The sequence below is a fragment of the Merops nubicus genome, unplaced genomic scaffold, assembly GCF_000691845.1.
Source record: "Merops nubicus isolate BGI_N331 unplaced genomic scaffold, ASM69184v1 scaffold1860, whole genome shotgun sequence".
NCBI classification, from domain to species: Eukaryota; Metazoa; Chordata; class Aves; order Coraciiformes; family Meropidae; genus Merops; species Merops nubicus.
The window spans coordinates 1-21,229 of record NW_008584624.1 but is presented as its reverse complement, the minus strand read 5'-3'; the positions used below and the strand labels follow the sequence as shown (position 1 = coordinate 21,229).

General features: G+C 37.9%; 1 protein-coding gene across 1 annotated transcript in view; it reads right to left on the bottom strand.

Annotated features, from left to right (window-relative positions):
- LOC103777125 (transient receptor potential cation channel subfamily M member 7-like) overlaps positions 1 to 693 on the bottom strand; it is a 7,380-nt gene extending 6,687 nt beyond the window's left edge. Inside the window, exon 1 of the mRNA XM_008944669.1 lies at positions 620 to 693. The gene's annotated coding sequence lies outside the window, so the exon portion shown is untranslated. The remainder of the gene's footprint in view (positions 1 to 619) is intronic.
- Positions 694 to 21,229: the final 20,536 nt, after the last annotated feature.

Here is a 21,229-nt window from a genome sequence, read left to right as displayed (position 1 = left end):
CTACAGAACTTAGGGATGAAAAATTACTAGATACCACACAAAAACTTCTGATATCTGAACTGTTCTTATTTTACCTATCTTCCCTGGAAGCAAATAGTTCTTCAGCCTCTGTTTTGTAGTTTTCAACCACCACGATTCTTGGGTTTTTTTATTGTTCTACAAAACTTTCACCCCTTCTTCCTGAACTGCCAGGTTTACTTTTACACTTCACCCTACATTCATGCTGCTGTTCTTGAAATTCCAGTAGAGGAGATCTCTATGAGACTTTCTGACTTCAGAACTATGCCACCAACCAAAAAAAAAAAAAAAAAAAAAAAAGAAAAAATTACAAAACCCCCGCAGCATAGACACATCATGAACATTAAAAAGAACAGGGGAACATTCAGTAGAGATTTCTGCCGTGCCAAAGTGCAAAAAAGAAAAGAAGTCCAAGACAGAGACAAAGACTAACAATGTCCAGTCACAGAAGACTGAAATAAAGACAGTATTTTATACAGATAAAGTCTCAAGTCCAAACATCTACTGTACACTCTTGTTAAACCACAACAAGTCTCTTTACACTACTGACTTTTTTAATTCTGAAGAGCAGCAATGAATTTTTGCATCATTTCTCATTTACCTGTGGGGGTCTTTTGAACTTGGTATAATATACACACACTCCCTCTTCGTGAAAGTATTTTCTATCCAGGATTTCTGGGACTGAAAAATAAAAAGTTTAACAGAATTATAAAACACTAATCATACAACTTTACAAAGGAAAATAAAATGCTTTTCAAGGAAACAAGTTAGAATATGAGGGTTTTTTTTAATTTAAAGATAAAGGCAAGTAGTGTCTAACCTAAAGAAGTTACACTGTCATTTAATGTTTTGCTCTCAGAAACCAACAAAACTATTTATGAGCCTAAAAAAAAAATCTCACAAAAACCTAAAAGTTGAGATAACCAGAATCAACACTTATTATGTACACAAATCCTTTAAAATCCAGACATTTTTCAAAGCTAACATGTAAATAGCAAATATCTGAAATACCCAAATACATATGTAACAAAAAAATCCAAACCATTTCAAAAAGTTTCCCTATCGCGCTAAGAAAAAAACATGCAGTTAAATTTTTATAAAATTAACTGCACTAGACTGAGATAACAGTAACTCTAACCTCTTTACCTCTTCAATGAAGTAAAATTTTCATCCTGAAATTTTCTAAAACCATTGGCAATCTTCTCTAGTAGTAACAGCTATCCACTCTTCACGAAAAAAGTTTTCATTTCAATAAGCAAATTTAATTAGCGTCTCTAAGCTGTGTTTTAAGCTTAAACTTGAAACATGTTCCAAAACATGAAATTAAGGGTGTTTACTTATTCAAATGCCTACTTATTGTAACAGCTGGATATAACTGCATTTCCATTGCTTTAAACATACATGTCACATTGTCTTACATGATAATCTCAGGATTATATGCTAAACAATATGCATCATGCCCAGTGTTTATGTCACATTTCTGCAATGCATTGGGAAAGGAACTTGGACATTATTTTTACTAACTAAAATCAAGAAAAAGTCTTGAGATGCAGATTTGCAGCTTATGCAATATTGCTTTAAATCCTTATTAAGGTCACATTAAAATTTCTTCATTGCTAACAACATGTTTTTCAGATATACTGTAAGAAAAGATTCAGTAAAGACGGATGGCTTTTCACTCACCACAATTTCAAGATCAGTTTTAAAATAATAGAGAAATTATCAGAAGAAAAAATATACCAGCTAACTTTAATACAGGCCCCTGAAAAAACTGCCTAATGCCCACCCTCTTTCAAAACATTTCCCAGACTCAGCAGATCCTTCCCACATCATGATCTCCTCCCAGTATTTTGTTTTAGTGAACTTTGACTACGAATCTCTCAAGACAGCAACAAAGTGCTGCTCCAGTTTCTGTCTTAACATTAAGAGGGCCACCCATTTCCTCCAAGGAGGATGGAAAGTTACAGGATACAGGCATTCCACAAGAGAGAAAGAAGGGTAGGAGAAAGGTAGATGCACCATCCATATGGACAAACTACGGCAGGGAAGAAGAGCCATAAATAGAATGAGCACTCACACCATGTATTTTGCATTTAAATTAAGCACCCGGAATAAACAGACCAAGCCATTATTCATTACTGTCCTACCTCCTTTCCTTACACACAGGAAACAATGCTGTTGCAAAGGAAAAAGAAAGAAAACCTAGCAAGGGAAAAATCAGGATATTAGACATATGCAAATATGGTGTTATTAAGGATTCTATTAGATGTGTGGTGTTTTTCCCTCTCTTTTTTATTTTTCTTTTCCTCCCCCCCCCGCCCTTTGGAGCAGAAGATCAAAGTGACTGACTCTTAAGAGGCTTCTGAAGGAGAAGATCTCTTTCTATGCTATTCTCAAAATTAATCTCTAATCTTTAGTAGCATTCCCCTAGGCTCTTGGATAAGAAAAGAGGCACATCATTTTCCATGCAGAAGCTGGGTATTTCCTAGGACATGTGTTCCTTATATGAGCGGAACTCAAAATGGCTTTATCTCTTCTTTATCAGAAGACTAGCAGTGTTATCACAAGAAATTTGATTTATGTGTATATGCACATTCATACATGCATATCATATTATATGTAAACGTATATATAGAGTAGGTAGTCCAAATTTTAGCCTCCCCCTCTATTAGGGGGAAATAGTACTTCAGTAGTTTTTAGCAGTATTAAGCCTTAGCCTTTGTGCCACAAACCCCAGTTCTGGAAGCTGCTTTCCACCTAGCTGAGTTTCCCCACTGCTTATATGGGCATGTATTTTTGTACCTCATTTCTTAAAACTGAGGTCTTGTATAGGTTGTTATTTTAACATTGCAGTACTTTAACCTTACATAACTCTGCAGCTCCTCTGAAATACAAAAAGATAAAGAACAGTAATTTAATACTTCAGTGTTTCAGACAGCTGGCTAAAACCACACCTTGCAGCAAGCTATCACAGGCATAATATGGTAGATAGCGAAACCTGAGGTATATAAACCACAAGTAATTGTGTGTGTCAATTGCCCCATGCAATATAATTTTATTATTACATGGTGATCAAAGCTGGGCCAAGGAACGTTGGCTCACAATATGCAACACCACTTTTCATAATAAATGATGAAGTTTTAAAAAAACAAACCATTGATGAGTTTTACCATAAAGAATTTACAGTTTTAACCACTCAATGATATTTCTCTCTAATATTCAGTAGTGGAATTATTTTCAGCAAAGCATGAGTACACCTGTGATACTTACATTGAGAGGCTCTATGTTATTAAAACTCACTTGGAACTTTTAATTTGTTAAAACGAGACTCTCTCCAGAAGCACTCCTGTACACTGATTAATCTTTACCACAAGATATTTTACACAGAACTTGCTAATTACAGAGTCTTGTTTTCAGCCAAGGAAGGGAAAACAAAACAAAACTAAAAAAGGCAAACCAAGAAGAGAACAGAATGAGAGTTTCCCATAAACAGGCAAAGATCACACTGACAGTGTGGGAAGAACTGATACACAGTATTGACTTCCCTGTAAGTAAGAACTACAATTATGTAATGTTCCCATGATGACCAGAAAAAGGAAGATGATGTGAGAACGCTGTTAAGATAAATTAGTTGCAACAATTACATCTAAGAAATACTTCCTCATCAGCTGAAGATTAAGTTAAAACAGCAGATCAAGTCAGTAGTCAAAAATCAATATGCAAGTTATCAGATCATTTTAGAAAAGTTACTAACTCTTTAATTGAAGCTTTTTAATCATCTCTGCAGCATACACAACTACACCTCTTAAATTCTTCTTCCAGCAGGGAGGCAACTCCTGCCGATTGGCGTGCTCTGGTTTGCTAGTGTATTTTAAAAGGCACACCTTACACGATGATTATGAGCAACATGGGTCAGCAGCTCTCAATACAATGAGCTCTGTAGTGTTGCTATTCAAGAAAAAGGAAAGAAAAGGGTGAGGAAAAAAGGAACTATGAACCCTCCCCTCCAAAATATGGTCAGATTTTAGTAAAAAGCATAAGTAGCATCAACATATAATGAGTTACTTTTCAACTATTTACTTTCCTTTCAAACTTGCATATTGAAGAAAAAAAAAACCTTAGCTTTCCAGATTTTCCCCATACATTTCAAATCAAATAAAATTTAAGATTTAGAAGAAAAATGTCAACATAATTAATATTATTCCAAAACTACCTTCACTATCTTTTTCCTATAGGTGAGTTACCTATGAAAATTTCACCACATTAAGACTTCTTAGCAGTACATGTTGGCAAGATCTTGTCTGCACATCAAAAAAAACCTTAACTTTAACTTTTTGGAAGATGTACTGTAGTAACTTACTAGCTCCTAGACCCAAAGTGGGCAACACAGCTTTTTCTCAGTCTTCAAACCATAAAGGATTATGCAAGATACCTGACTCTGGTTGTACTGATTTCTGACCAGACAAAGTTCATTGTGTCTTTCAATACCTCTAAAAGAACTTCAAGAAACAAAAAGCACATAGATTTGATTCAATAAGCTAGAAGAGATATACTGACTCTGGTTATCGTGATTAAAGGAAATACTCGAAACTATTTCCAATAAATAAGTCCTTTCATGAGAGTTTCACAAGTGCTGAAATAATTGTAATTGCTATTTGAAACAAAACTTAACTTGTGATTGCTGAACTGCAAACTCAAGAGAATGTGCCCAACCACAGTATTTCTGACTTCTGGAAGCATCTAAATGCCAAAATAATCCCACAGCCTTTTGCAACAGGTGGAAGTTTTACCACAGCCATTTTAGCGTTACCTATTTTTTGATTCAGGAATAGCATTAACTCTCCAAAGCATCAGTAACAGAAACTTTGTGTACCTGCTCAAGATGCAACGAATTCCTTATGTTATCTTCACTGACATTCATAATGGATATTTTTAGCAAGTCCCTTGTAGAATTAAACTTTTAACACACAGCTAACTATAATTTAAGGTTTTGTATGTAACAGGTTACAGATGAATAGAAGCAAAATACAGTACGAGATCAGGTCTCAGAAAAAAAAATCTAAACCACCTACCACTCCCCTTTCAACTCACCTAAGCATTTATAACAGCCTTTAACTTATTAGAATAGTAAGATAGTAAGTTCTAACAAGGCAGCAATTATGCACAACAGTATGACAAGGCCTTATCAAACTGTTGTGAAATTTTCCAAGTTTATCAAACAAGTTTGGTCTGAATTATTTTCTGCATAGGAAGTAAGCCTTCCTGTTTGGCAGGTTCTCAAAATAACCTGCACAGATGTCAATGAACACAAATACGGCAGCTGTACTGTACAGCTGGCAATCATGAACTTGTTCATGTACAAAAGTATCTCTTTACTCTTTCTACTCATATGGGATACTGTAGGGAGGCTTAAAAGTTACAGACTACCTGTTAACAAAACCAAAATTTAAGTTATCCTAAATCTATCTCTCTCAAACCTGCACCACTGCATACCAGCCCAGAAGTTCTGCTGACAATTCTTCTATGAAGCTGACCCACTTAATTGGGAAACTGACCTGGATTAAAAAATAATATTCCAAGCTGTGACCTTTATGGAAGAGTGATAATAAAGGTATCAATTACCGATTGCAGAGACCTCAGTTTCAAATTTAGAAGTCCTATCACTTTCTATGGTATCTCATATTTCATCTTTCAAGTCTCTGCTTATACCATATGGCAGTTCAATACATGCAACAGTTTTTAAAGGAAAAGATCTTCTGATTGTATTTGGTTTTTACTTGTAAACAGATTTCCCCATTACCTCAATTTTTTTTTAAAAAAATTGTCATTCAATTTGGGTGAAAGAAAATACACGGAAAGTTTTAGCAAGCGTGAAGAGAAGAGAGGGTGGAAGCTGCGGCACAAATGCTCCCGCCAGCGCTGCCGCAGAGCAGCCCTATCTGCCTAGGGCACTTACAACCAACAAGACAGATTTCAAAACATTTCTAAGAGACATTCTGTACTATGAACATCCTTTAGCTTGTGTAGTCGAGGAAATGTCCACTGACAAGTTACTGCTTCTTATATAACTATCCATACTGCACACACTCTGTTCATGATTTACAAGAGGATCTCTTATCTAAGAATCCCACTCCGTTAGCCAGACACGTGCTACACCATGAGACTGAGCTGTGATCCCTACCCAGCCATCTAACCCCTGACTGAGCACTGGGCTTCTGCAACTATAGCTGAAAGACAGAAATTCCAAACAAACCTTTATCTTACCGCTTTTATACTCAATAGAGCTAATAAAATCAAATAAAGCCAAATAACCAGGATGTACATGATACAAATTAAACTAACACATGCCAGGTAATTTAGAATTCATAAAGCTTCTTGTGGCAAGGGGTGCCATAAATAAATCGCAGGCTAGGTTGCAATCCAAACAGTCTCAGCATGGGCTTCAAACCCTTCAGGAATCAAGACCCCTGCTCCAGGCAAAGTGCCTCTGATGTCAGAAGGACAGAGTCAAAAACAACAGCAAAGTCAACTGGCTTTGCACACCACATAAAACACCCTATTTTGGGGATGACACTTGGACTTTTCTTAGAACAAATTAACTGTACGATACTGAAAACATGCATTCCAGGATGAGCTAACTAAGCTACTGTGTATTAAGTGGAGAATTATCTGAAAGACAGTTATGCCTACATTACTCAAAGAAAATACCTGAACTCCTGTATTACTAACATTAGCAGAGCACAACTCAATCATTTGAGGAAAGTCTTCAGAACTTCTGCTAACATTAGGTAAATAAGCAGATGGGAGGAAAAAAGAAGAAGGTAGGCAGCTTGATGCCATATATTTGGTAAGGTTTGTTTTAAATCCTTGGCTTCAGAAAAAAACCCAGACATTTAATTTACTTCTGCTTTCCTTGCAATTTAAAAGTACATACCACCATAACTACTGTTTGAGGTTTTTTGTTTTGAGTTTTTAAAAAAAAAAAAAAGGGGAAAAAAAGCGTTTAGCCAGCTAGCCTTACAAACGATATTTAAAAGGCTCTCTGCTGAATAATAACAGTGCTATCTATCCAGAGAATACACAACACACAAAAAGCCTACAAAATTTTTGTTCCTGATCAATAAATAGAATACCAGACAACTTTACCTATTTTTCAAGTAAATTCTATTGAAAGTATGGATAGGTGCAATACTAGAAAGACAAAAAGCCCAAATATTATTCCAATGCCAAATTATATCTATACAGAGTGCTTTAATGTATCCCTGTGAACTATGTCACTCTAAATGACAAGGATTGTCATTAATCTTAAATTGTTGTTTAATGCACTACAAATTAAAACTTTTGCAAGGATGTTTTACCTGCTGTGCACATCAGGATGGCTTCATTATGATTTGGAAACAACTACCAGCCTCATCTACAAGCAAGCTGGATTTCTGGTTTTGTGAGGTTTCTTGTTGGCTGGTTTGTTTGTTTTGTGTTTTTCTGGGGTTTTGTTTGTTTGTTTGTTCCCCCTCCACCCCCCAAGCCCATTGGGGCACCTCTTGTCACGGAGCCCGGTGGGCTCAGACAGACAGACCCCATCATCCACGAAAGATGTCTCTGCTATGTTGAAGATCTTGTTCTCAGCAGAAAGATCCACCTATCTTTACTTGACTCATAAGAAATCAAATAGCTCTAGTTTTCTGGGTCAAAAGACTTCTTCAGTGAAAGTAGTGCCTACTGTCCTGAAAATACATTGCTCAACAGCAAAAAAAAACCAAATCACTTTATTTTATTTAAAAACGGTTGAGGAAGCAGAGAAGGAAAAGGGCAGTCAGAGAAAAGTCTTCTATCAATTCTCCTGCACAGTGTATTCAGAAGCAGTCCTCAAGTGAGCCAGCAAGGAGAGATACAAATCTTTTTATCAATGGCCCCCTTACTGCCAAAAACAAACCTTCAACAATCCTATTCTTTATGAAACAGTTCAGGAGATTTGCTCTGAACAGTTCTCACTGCAATCCAGGTCTCTAACAGAGTAGCCATTGTTTCAGCAAGCTCTTCTCTGACGTAACACAGTCACCACAGAACTCTCCAAATCCATGTGCAGTTCTGGATGCAAGGAATACCTGGGATTTGTCAAAGGGGATTTTTACAGCTCTCAGACTTGATTAAAATTATTCCAATGTGCTATTTGGAGAACTGCTGCTTCTGTGAGAGTTTTTTTGCCGTGCAATCACAAAGCATAAAATTGAGCTATTTGGAGGTTTTTTAGTAGATTTTATTCAGACTATAATTTCATATACAGACTTTAACATTCTGAACCTGTTATCTTTAATCCTAATGCACCAGATTAAAACCCACAGACTTAATATTTTGGGGAATTTTTTATTATATTCAAACTCTATGCAATTTACCCACATTATTCAGAAAGTTATCTTCTAACAGCAATACAGGTCCTTCACTAGGAAACTCAGAGCAATCCAGCATATTTTTAAATGACTTTTTTTTTTAAAAATGAAGGTCTGTGCTCTTCTGCAGGTAAACCACTCAATAAAATTATTCCTCCTTTTAAGAAAGTATTAAATCTTAAAATGCATACATCATCTTTACATGGCATTTAAAAAAATGTTTATTTGCTAGCATTCATCAACAGAATTTGGAAAGCAAACCAGTTTCAATGCTGTAAACTAGAGTAAATAAATAGACTTCAAAATTATTTATTTGCAGTTCTCCCAACTAACAAAACACCAAGCTAAAAAATTTTAGCTTAACGAATCTATAAATTACTTTGAGCTCCCAGACCAATCATATTTTGATACATTCCATAAAGTATTTCAAAACAACATGTAGATAAACTATGATGTAGAGCAACGAACCATAGTTTTCAGAGAAGATTAAATTCTTTACTCTCTAAAACTTGGAACTGTGGATGAAAGAAAAGGATAGAAAGGGTACATGTGGCAGTAACAGCAAGGAAAATATAGCTACAGCTTTTCAGCCAGCATTTTTAACTTAATTCAAATAAGACATTAAAAAAAAAAAAAAAAGACAAAACTACCACACAGCAAAAGTACACAGAAATATATTCAAACCTGTCATACAGTTCCTGCTTCTTTCCAATGAGGGTCCCTCATTCAAAAGCCATTTTTAATTATGTTGCAACACTCATATAAACCAATCCCAGATCTCCTACGTTTTTAAACACACAGGCTACTTTTCCTGCCTTGCCTACAGCAACACAATTGTATTTTCTGCATCCTCTTCACCTCTCTCGACACCAGCGATTTAGCTGCAGTTGTTCTAATCTTACCACTGATGCAGACTGCAAGCCTACACTCTGAAAAAAAGACCAGCAGGAAGGTAGAGCCAGCACACCTACTCACCAACACACAACAGAAACGATGCCAAGCCTTTTTAAGTGGGTCATATAATTCCAGGGGATATCAAGGTTGGCCACTCTGCCTGGTCCTTCCCACAGGGACCAATGGCACACACTGCATGGCTGCTAAAACCTCTGCACTTCCTGCCTCACCGGACCTACTCCACACGAAAGAATTAGTTTGGTTCATACCCCACATTTCTGGCAAGTGCTGGGCGTACCTTACATGTGCCACACAGTGTATGAACAGACAATCCTATAAACTCTGGGTTTATTTTTGGAAGGACTGAGGCTTGGGGCACACTTTCAGAGGTAAAACAATTCACACAGCCTGGTTCTGTTGGCTGTCCTCCCCAGTCCATTTCCAGTCCCTTCCTCATCACATAGGGAATGCACACCTACAACAGAGGAGTTAGCAGTGGCCACCTCTGGAAAAAAAGCAACAGGAAAGGGTTCTTGCAACCAGCCAAATCATTAATCCTCCCCTCAATTTGCTTTTGACTGTTCCCAGATGATAAAAGCTCAGCTTGGGCAGCCACTACTCATATACAGAGTAGAGGCTGCAAGTTCACTTCACCTAGTGCAGAGCATGTGCTTCAGCTCCCTTTGAGCTGCAGATTTAAAGACAGTCCTCCCTTTTTGTTTCATGAAGTGCATGAACATCTGATTAATGCATTATGTGCTGAAGCACATCACAACTACAAAAGCAAGGTAGAAGGGTGGATGCTGTTGGTCTTGCTCTACCACTTTCTTAGCCTGTTCCATTTACAGATGAGACTTATTTTTCATGTTGTATGAAGAAAGGTACTTTTCTATCATCACAGCAAAGATTTTGGTGCCTGCTGACTTAAGTAGGCTATTATTAACTCACTAGAGCAATGGAAACTTGTTATCACTATGGAATTTTTGACATACCGAGCCTCAAACAACCCTTTGAATACCTAAAAAATAAAATTTTAAAAAATAAATCCAACAAGGAAGCCTTGTGTTTTAGCCACAGTTAAATTATTACAGATTCATAACATTTCTCTGAATAGCACAGATTAGAGGGACAACCAAGAGAACATACAAGTGAAATAGGTGACAGCACCAGACCACTGCTAAGGATGATGAAATTTCACATAACTTTAGACACAGTATCAGTGAAAAATTTATTCTTATAATCAAAACTACTAACATTAAGAAAGAGGTCCATCATCAAACAAGCAAAGAACTACCTGAACAGATTTGGAATTTTGTTCACTTTAACAGAGAGCACCATTTAAAAAAAAAAAAAAAAGGCAGCACAACAAAACACAGCACTTCGTATAAGTTATGCAAGTCATCTCAGAGCAGAAAATAATGCTAGCCTGGAACCAGCCTAGTATTCAAAATATCAGCATTGGACTTGATGCCTGAGGGAGATAGAAGGTAGTCATACAACCCCTGAACTGCCTTCACTTCCTTGCTAAGGGGAGCACACGTGTTACTCAGGTAAGACCATGGAGGTGTGATGGGGCAGACTGGCTTCACTCCTGTTCTCCATGTTCTCCCTGTCCGTACGTGCATGCACACCAGTGTGCCAGTACCAGCTGGCTACAGAAGGGGAAGTGAACACTTTGGTCAGCGCTCTACAGTGAACAGAGCTCTTGGGAGATTACAATAGGAGGGAGAAAATAGGATAAGGTGGGAGAAAAACAAGCCGAAACAAGAATTTGCTGTAGTAGAATTCACCTACTGTAGAATTAGAGACTTATGCATTTTTAAATTCAGCTCTCTAACAAAGAGCTAGTGAATTCAGTTACATTTTAATTGTCTGTCAAGACAGAGAATGAGTTCTCCTGACAAAGCCAGCTAGATCCACATTTGCTCAAAAGTGGATGCTGGCTACAGTCCTCATCTTGGGGCATAAATAGCCTGACAGCATTCTAGAGACATCCATATACCTCAACTCTTTTCAAAAGATAAAGTTACCTGTAAAAACTAGTGAAGTAGTTTGTTTACTGTAGAAAAGTGCAAAGAAGAAACAACTGGATTTACTCAGGCAAATGTGAAAGCAGTTAATTACTGTCTGAAATAATACATAATGCTTATTTAGGCATTTTTTAACATTTCCAGCCTCTGTTTTTGAGGCTCTGTTTTGAACAGCTGTTTGAGCCACTGTGTCTCATTCTGTTGATTTCTCATTAGGCGAATCTTAAAATAAAAATTGAGCTTTCCATCACAACCTCACACTGACTGCTGAAATATTCTTTTACACTGATTTTCCCTTTAGTGTTCAACCACTTTTTTATTAGCAGATTTTCAATGTCTCAACTACATCCCTCTTCACAAATGTTTCTTTTAAATACAGTAGTCAAAATGGTAAAACCTACACAACGGTATGTATTGTGAAAGATCTTGAAGTCATTAATTTTATCTCCAAGCTAATACTCAGACTGCTGAAATGTACCATTTTACTACATCATTTACCAAAAGCACTACAAAGCTTCCTATCATACCATCCTCCACATGCACACAGCACTGCTAATTAAGATAACAGCATGGACATCCTAATTTTATCACAGTTTTGGGTCCAACAATACCAACTAAAAAGCAAAATAACCCGTGAGGATGAAAACTCCCTTTTTGCTCTAGTAGGGAAAACTAAAAATATTTGGCAAAAGGAAGATCAGCTCAGGAAAACAAAATTTTGAAACATAAAAAAAAAGAGATCCATTCCAAAAGCCCATTCACTAACTGAAAGTGTAACGAAGCAATGCAAGCAGTTCTCTAGGATGTGCAATTTACTATCTCAGTGTTATCTCTTAATTTTTGTTTATTGCACAGTGATACAGGTATCTTCTACAGCAGCTAGAACAAGCTATGGCTTTTCAGTTCTCTCACCAAATGCTGATGCAGAACTGCAGGTTACTCACAGAACAGAACTACCTGCAATACAGCTATGTTAAATACCACAAGCCTAAATAACCACTCAAATTAAAAATGTGATTTTTAGAAATAAAACAACCTTTCTTTCTTTGGCTTTTTTGTTTTGGATTTTTTTTCCCCAGGGTTGGGGGAACAACTAATTAAATTACACTGAGAGATCACAATACCACTTGCACTTTGTAAGTGTTTTCTGTTTATTACCATTTCTTCCAGAGTACTCACAGTAAAACTCACCAATGCTGAGTGGTATGTGGCTCAAAAGCCTGTCCAAGCTATACTGATCTTGTACCTCGAGAGGGGAAAAGGAGTAAAGACATGGCCTTGATCAGGGTGGGAACAAGGGAATGGGGATATCCCCTTTGGTAGCAGCAAGATACTGGGTTAGCAAACCAGTGGAGCTGATGAAAGCATACAAGGTACATCCAAAAAATCCCCCCAAAGCACACTTCCTCTAGGCACCCAGGAAAAGACTACAGATCTGTCACACACACAAAAAAAGTATTCTTTTTAAGCACCTGTATCCTGATGTTCAGGAAAGAAAGGAAGCTAAGACAGTATTTCTTTATTTCTCAGAGAGCTGCCAATGAAGCAAGAACATATTGCCTAAGGTCATATTTTAGGTGAGCAGATACCCTGGATTTGAGAACAGCACCTGTTCTCATCTGGCACTGAAGATGATTCTTGCTAATTCATGGTATGATCAAAACCCAACTAACTCCTAATACATTAATTACAAACTACTTTTCTTGTTCCATATGCAAGATCTTTATATTTGACAGGAAAAAAACTGAGAAATCCAGTAATGACACTCAAGAGAATAGGCAAAGAGACTGCTCTGAATCCCCCACAGTCTCCACTGAGGAAGCCTAGGAAATCACTGCCTAATTAGCTTTTGTGGAGAATTCTCCCCCTTCTCCACAAAGTCTACCTGTATTCTGCATACCATCTATGTGCGTGTGATCAGAAAACATTTTTCTACAACATGAAAACAAGATTCTTCTGATGGCAGAAAAGCTTCTGTCTGGCACAGTTTCTATACCAGGAAGACAGCACTGCCCAAAGTTTATTGTATCATGTTGTCCGACCACGTACTATTATGATTATACTAGTACCAAATATTTCTCTCAAGGGCTAGAAAACACTAAGCACAACCAGATTATGCATTCAGACAATGACTCATTTGTTAGCAGCCTTCACCACTGCAGAACATTCACCTGTTCACCAGCTGGCAGCCCAAACCAGGAAACAGGTGAGGACTGTTTTCTGCATCCTATGTAAGTAACATAAAAAGACCACAATGTTTCACTAATGCAGTTGAAAAAACTACTGAGAATTTAATAGTGAAGAGTCCTCAGCTTCTGTATACAGAGGTAGGATTTATATGGAAAACTACAGGCATATAAGCCGTGTTTTTTCTACAGCTGAAAACTTAAAAAAAAAAAAACTTTTTCTACATAAGATTTTTATTAAAGAAACCATGAACAAGACAGACTGATTGCTTAACACAGCAAGAGCATAAATCCTCATCAAGAGCATTTCTGAAGTTGGCACAAATTAAAAGGACAAAGGTTAGTTAAGGGGATATTTCTGCTTTTCAATGCCTCTGGCTGCAAAGCCAGTTAATGCCAGTTTAAGAGGTTAATGTCCATCCCAACCTCCACGTCTCTGCTTAGTGGCCTTCACACAGGCCAAGGCAAGTGCTCGCAGGACTACCCTGCAGACTGGTCTGCAGCGTAACCCCCTGAACATTCCCAGGAGTCAGTAAACTACAGGCTTGTGAAATCTTCCAGCTAGCTCCGCATCCAGAGACATTGCAACACCAAACGATGCTAAGTTCCTAGAAAGTTGTCTACGGTACTTGTCAGCTTTTCTATTGGTGATTCATTCCTCTTCCCCTAGTGTGAGATTACTACCGAGTATAGGAATTCCTTCAAGAACACTCAACTCTCAAACTTTTTGGCCAGAAGATCACCCTTACTCATGCACTCTCCCAATATCTTCAGTTGAGACTAACTAAATTTGCTGTCTAACAGAAATCTGCAACCTACAGTTTAGGCAATACTGCAGCCAGGGAACACAAGAAAAACTGGTAACAGTTTGACATTAAACTATCATTAACGGCATGTACTCTTGTAGATTAGCTGATTTTTCTAACCGAAAGTTGATTAACAATTCTGTAATTACACAATTGGTAGTTTAAGGCTTCAATCATGTGTTACTTAAGCACATGCATAATTTAACCTATTCAGGTGACTGAAGTTATGCCCAACTAAATACCCGCATGATCGAAGCAGCCACAGGAACAGGCTCTGAAAGGAAGCTGGGCTTTGTCAGACTGGCTCTAGCCACAGGCTCCTCTGCTGCACTGAGCTTACTACGCCAAGCCAAGATACATGCAGTTTTAACTACATGGTAGCATCCATCTTTGAACCTGGCCTCGTGGCTGCGGCTGTGAGCTCCATCAGATGTGGCAGTAGAACGCAGCTTCGTTCTCTCTTACCCCAAAGGAACAGGTTCAGCTTCTTGAGAAAGTTAAACAGGAATGGGAATAGCACTAAAAGGCAAATAAGTAGCATGTTAAGAACATGGAATAAAAAAATCCATCAGCATTTTATTATGTAAGACAAGCTACCAGCAGTGGATCCTTTGACAACAGAAATAACTTGAAGGGAGGGGTCACACTCATCTTATTGCAGCTCAGTTCACAAACTACAGCACAGCGTATCTGGTAAAAAAAGTTATCTTACATCTGGTAGCATACATTCAGAAAAGAAGGCCAAGAAAAGCATTGTCTGTAAACAAGAACTATATATAAAAGTATTCAAGCATAGCTACCATGTGCAGGCAAGGTCTGCAATACAATTTGGTTTATACTTTGACGAGGTTACAGAACCCACTCTGTGATGGTGCAGTTCCATCCATGCCTGCACACAAGGCTGCAGCTCAGAAAACGCTTGTGTAGAGCAGGTGGCACACAAAGGATCCAAACACTCCCTAGCACCATGGCACAAGTCAACTCTGAAGCACCTCAGAGCAAGCTTCCAAACTAGCTCCACAATTCATGTCAAGCTTGAGGTGGCACAGTCCTATTTTCCTAAGCCTCTGCACACAATCCCACCCTATCTCATACCAGCATTTATGCAGTCACATGGAGAGTCGGAAACGAGCAACAAAGTAATTGATCTAAAAAAAGAGGATGCAATCAGATGCTTATCCAATTCAGAATCTGAAAGCAGCAATCAAGTACAGAGGAAAGTACAACGGGACCAGTGGAAGGGTGACAGACAGGGCTTAGATTAATTTAGACTGTATTACAGCCACACCTTTAAGAAGAGCTTGGGCAGACTGGGGTGTGGCCAGTAAAGATGCTATGGACTTGAGCATCAGCCCTGCCCTATATCTGAGATTACCCTGCACCACACATTATCCACACCTCAAGCGCTCCAGGTCAGTCTTGAGAATTATATTGTCAAGGAAGGGAGTAACAGTAGGAAGACTGGGACTGATAAGTAATATTAGTTCCAAAAGCCTCAAGTCTAGAAATTTTTAGGCAATAAGTGCTTGTGAAATATAGTATTATTAACAGAGCAACTAGAAATTCATTTGGAGAAGGCATAAATGTAAGCTTATTTATTGAATTTAAATTTTAAAAATTAAGCTTGTCAAGTGTGCATTTCACAACTGATCATTACTTTGCAGTATTAGGAAGAAAAAAAACACAGCGGGTATTAGGGTAAGAAGCATCAGCCAGAGACATCTTGCAAATTCTACCCAGCACAACAGAGAGAGGACTGCAAAACGAAAACATCATTTCTGTTCCTCTCTTAGCAAAGGTGACAAGAATTAAGTAGATAAGATTAAGAAAATAAGTACCTCTTTGGGTAGAGATAAACGGGAACAAGCACAGAACAAAGGCTGGCGTTCAACTGCAATAACCATTGTGTTAATACTAACTGAGCTGTAACAGACATTTCCCCAAGCTTTGAAGATCACAGTTATGTTCTGTCGAAAGACCAAACACCCAGATTAATTCAGAGCTGTGACTGGGAAAGTATCTGAAGCAGCAACACATTAGTGTACAACAACAAAAATATACTGCAGCAATCACCCAAAAGGTTGTCAGTAAAAAATCAAAGCAAAAATAAAAATCGATGTAACAGAACTTAATAGAAATATGTCAATTCTCAGAACCTAAAGCTTTCTTTTTTTTTTAAATCTCAATTGATTAGTAGTTCAACAACCAAAGGCAGAATCCAATAGGGATTGTGGGAGTCATCCATAGCAAGCTTCAGGATCCGCGACTAGGAAGCAAAAAGCCTGACCAGGCTGCCACAGAAATTGAAATAGCTCCAAAGCTCTGACTTGAAAAGAGGCCTCCCCAAACTGTTGTTATTACAATTAGCAGTAAGTCTAGACATTGATAAGATTCACATGTGCATGATTTTCAGATGTAGACAAACTATATACACACAACTACCTATACCCTTTGAAACTCTTTATTAGCCAGTTGCATACCCTGCAAAACACATGATGTGCATTTTAACAAAACAAGCACTTCACATTTGACCGTATCTGAATGTAAACTAGTGATATCCATGGACAGGTTGACAATAAAGTAGCAATAAAGCTTTGCAGGAGTTTCAAATTGTCATTTCTGAAGTTGGATAGTCTTCTGAAAACAAGCTATCAAACTACACATCACAGAGTACCAACTTTATTAACGAATCAGCCTGTAAAATTTCAGTTCTGCAGCTGTGGAACATAACAGATCTGCTAGCACACATGACATGCCATACTCCTTCAGCTGAAATCAAACAGAATAAAGATGCATTGGAATACAACTAAATCAGTGACTGCAAGTTTGCCATACACAGAGCTTTCAAACATTTCAGAAGATCTGACAATAGAAAACGTGTGAAACGGCTCGAGTTTAAATGCATTTGTAAAAGCCTTTATGGAATAAATTGTATTGTTCTTAATAACCTAAGTATTAAATAATCCATAGCTTTGATGACTTCTAGGATTTAAAAATAATAAAAAAAACACTGAAATTGCCAGAATTAAGTTTTAATCCAAAACTACCACCTCAGTTCCATCTGAATTTTGCTTTAGTTAAAGGGGGGAAAAAAATGTGTAAGTTTTAAAACAAGTTCAATCCACCCTAAGGTGTTGTCAGTTTGTCACCTTAAACTCTCCTTGCCAATCAGCTGCTACATTCATCTCAGAGACTGTTCCTGCAGCATCCTCATACCATATGGTGTCAAAACATTTTCCCCAGTTAAATTTTCTAGTCCTTTCATAAGGCCGCTTTTTGGAACTATCAGCACCACAATCAGCACCACAGTTATTTTTCTCCCTGCATTTCCCATACATTTAGAACACTTTTCACCCCGTTCTTGGGAAGGAGAAAAAAGACACAGTTAAGGATAACAATGTTATTTACCCCAGTTTCTCTCTTGCTTTTTATATTTCATTATCCCATCAGGAGTTCTCTGGCCTTTCCTTCTGGGAAAGAGCAAGGGGGTAAGAAATGTCCTCTGCTTACCTAACAGCTATTAGCCAACCTATGTTGTCCCTACTTTGTGCAACAATTAGACCGGCCAGAGGTGAAAAACTCGAGCTGTACCGTGGTTCCAGCAAACCTGGCAAAGATATGCTAAGCAAAATATAGATGGAAAAAAGGTGGAAATAAAATCTCACCACTCTTCAAAAAAATAGCATTCCTTCCATCAGTGCAACAGCTGTGATGGAGAGTAGCCTCTGGAACACTGCTGCTCCTCGTCTGGGTGGTCCCAGCCCAGCAGATGCGATCGCATCTGCAACTGCTCGTCGCTGCTCGCTGCTTTAACGACCGGCTGCTACCACACAGGCGAGTCACCTCCTGCACATCCCACCTCCTCTCTTGTGCTGCAGCTAAGCCTGCCGAGCCAGGTCAGGAAGCAAAGCTCGCCAATACAAAGGTTTTGGGGTTTACTTTTTCTGTTCTTTTCTTAAGACGAGCTTTCTATTACTTGAAACACAAAACCATCTACAATTCAAGTAAAATAAAAGCTAAGGTTAAAGTAATAAAAATAACAGAAACTAAGGATTAGTTAGATCATTTTCAGTATATGTTGTATCAAGACGTATTAATGTGACACAATTACCTGCACATTCTCATTAAGTGAGCAAAAGAGATGGGATTAAATTAAGTAAAGGACAATAACAAGATTGCAGAGAATACAACAGAGAATAAAGAAGGTTTCAGGCCAGGGAAGATGAAGGAAGCGCGCAACAAAAGTTGTTCAAGTCTTATCAGACAGAGGTCAAGTCAGCACTGCCGGCTAATTGTTGCAGAAATAAGGAAGCACATGGGCTCATTTGTCAGAGGTCACCACTACTTGTCAGTATCAGAGGTAAGAAGTGGCATTACCTTTAATAATAATGTTTTATCCAAATACACACAAAGGATGAGATCTTTCAGTAACTTATCTGCTGAAAACTGTTACCAGAATTTCAACCAGTGAAGCTAAAGCGTACCAAGACAAAATCATTCACATTAGAAACAAGAAACATGACCTCAAAGATAAAACTTCAATTCTGGAAAACACACGCATTGATTTTAATGACAGTGTGCTTTTTAAGAAGTGGGACAAAAAGTAGAAGTGATGTTACTTGTTACATAGCATACAAATATTGCAGCCAAAGTAGACAGTTACAGGAAATGAGGAATTCCAAAAGAAATAAATACCTGTTAAAAAGAACAAGATAAATATACTTTTTATTCAGTCTAAGTACATTGGCATGAGAAATATAGTTTCATTGTCTTAATTTTTCAAATCATAAGCCACAATTTCAAAAACCATCCTCAAGTCTTTACAGACTGGAACCTCAAAATGTGAGCTTGTTTCAGATAACATGCTGACAGCATCAGAACGTTAGCAGAAGTGTCACTGCTAGTACAGCTATGTATTACAGTCCTAATCAGGCTAATCAGGGTCTTTCTGGGAAAGGAAATTCAACTTACTATGCAAAATCCTTCGTATGCAAAATCCTACCAAGCACACTAAAAAAGCATCTCCCTGCCTTCACACACACCTTTTGACAAGTCCTCCAAGAGATTTATTTGTAAGATAACGGGTGTAAAATAGACAAATCAATACAGCCAAACTCTATTATTTAATTCATGTTAACAAACTATTTAATTCATGTTAACAAACACCGGTTTGTTAAGAAAATTCTCAACTGTCATGACCATCCACAAGGACTGAACAGTTAATAGACGCGCCTCATGAAGGGGCATGAAAAAGAAGCGGGAAAAAATTGAGTGTTGGTGTAAAGCTTCCAGGAAAAGGAAGCACACGAGTGGTAAAGATAACTAAGAGAAAAAGAGGAGTTTGGATGCTGCAGTCTATCACCAGCAGAGCAGAGAATGTAGGGCTGATGTGATAAGACAAGAAGGTAAGGCAGCAAGGCTAGAGTTACGCAGAGCCTCAAGGGATAAGGAAAGAAATGAAAGTTTACAACACAATAGAGTACCTCTCTCCAAGATAATCCACGTGGGGAGGTAGACGATCTGATAGAGTATCTTTAAAGATAAGTGAGACAACTGCTAAAGGCAGTCCCACTTATATTTCAAGGTGCCTTTGTATAAGTGAAAATTACCTTTCCACTCCCGAGCTGAAGCAAGCAAAAAAAACCCAATCGAAGTAAACCATCACGAAACTAAAGTACAAACAGTCCAAAACCAGCCTAAACAGATCCACATGCACAAAGGTTTTTTTCTCTCACTTTAAATAGCAAAGTCAAGAACTGCCTCATACCAGAAGGTATGAAAGATGATTTAGCAGACACTTATCTCACCTACACAGGCACACTGAAAAAAAGAAAAGAACTCCCGGAATTGCCACACTGAACAACTCACTCTTTAGAATAATTCCCGATTTAATGTTGGACACTGTCCAGCAATTATTCAAAGCTGCTAAGTAGTCAGAGAGCAGCAGCGACATTTTTAGCAAAATGAACTTGCATAAAACATCCTGTATTCAACTCAGGCAAACCACCTTTTAAACAGCGGTTTCAAAATATTTGATAAACACACAGCAAGTATAAAAACATTGCAGATATTACACTGGAGAAACTGCTGAGCCACAACCAGTTCAGTTGTAACTATTAGACATTTGTAATCTGTACATTTCTAAGATATGCAGCACCAGAAAAAAAATAAAAAACAAAGCAGAAAACTAAAAACTATCCACTTTGGTTGAGAAGAACAAGTACCACACAAGTGGGAGATGCCAAGTACTTTTTCAAGTCTGAATGGAAGGTTGCACTTTCAGCTTCTTCCTAGAATAGTGCTAGATTTGCAGATTCTAGAAAAAGACAAGCCTAGATTTCTACACAGTTCACAGACATGGTTGTAAAAGGAATATTCATGGGTATGAATCCCTGTGGTTTTGAACACCATAGTGCAAAAAAAACCCAAACCTTTATTTAAAATTAAATAAAGCATCTGACTAGAAGTTCAAGCAGACTGTAGAAATTCAGATTCACACTCCACACTTAGATTTTCAAAATCATTTTAAAGCACCTGATGTGAATGGCTCGCTCTAAATTCTGTAATTATCAATTAAGGAATAAACTTATAGGGATAAAGAACCGATTAGCGGTCATAAGAATGATAGGATAAAGGAAGAAAGAGCTGGAATTAAACCTGCGTTTTTTATGTAGAAGCTCATAGACCTCTTTGTAAGGGTTTATACACTCCTTTGTATACGACAACGTGTAGAAACTGTAAAAATGGTATAGATAGAAAGATGGGAAGGGCAGAACAGCCGCGTTCCAGAGAGCTACGTGGTCCGCGGTATAAAGTCTGGCTTTGGACAAAATCGTAAGGCATGCTGAGGGCAGTGCGCGGAGAGCGCTGCGCGGGAGGCCGCGTTTCCAGGCAGCTCAGCCCGGCCC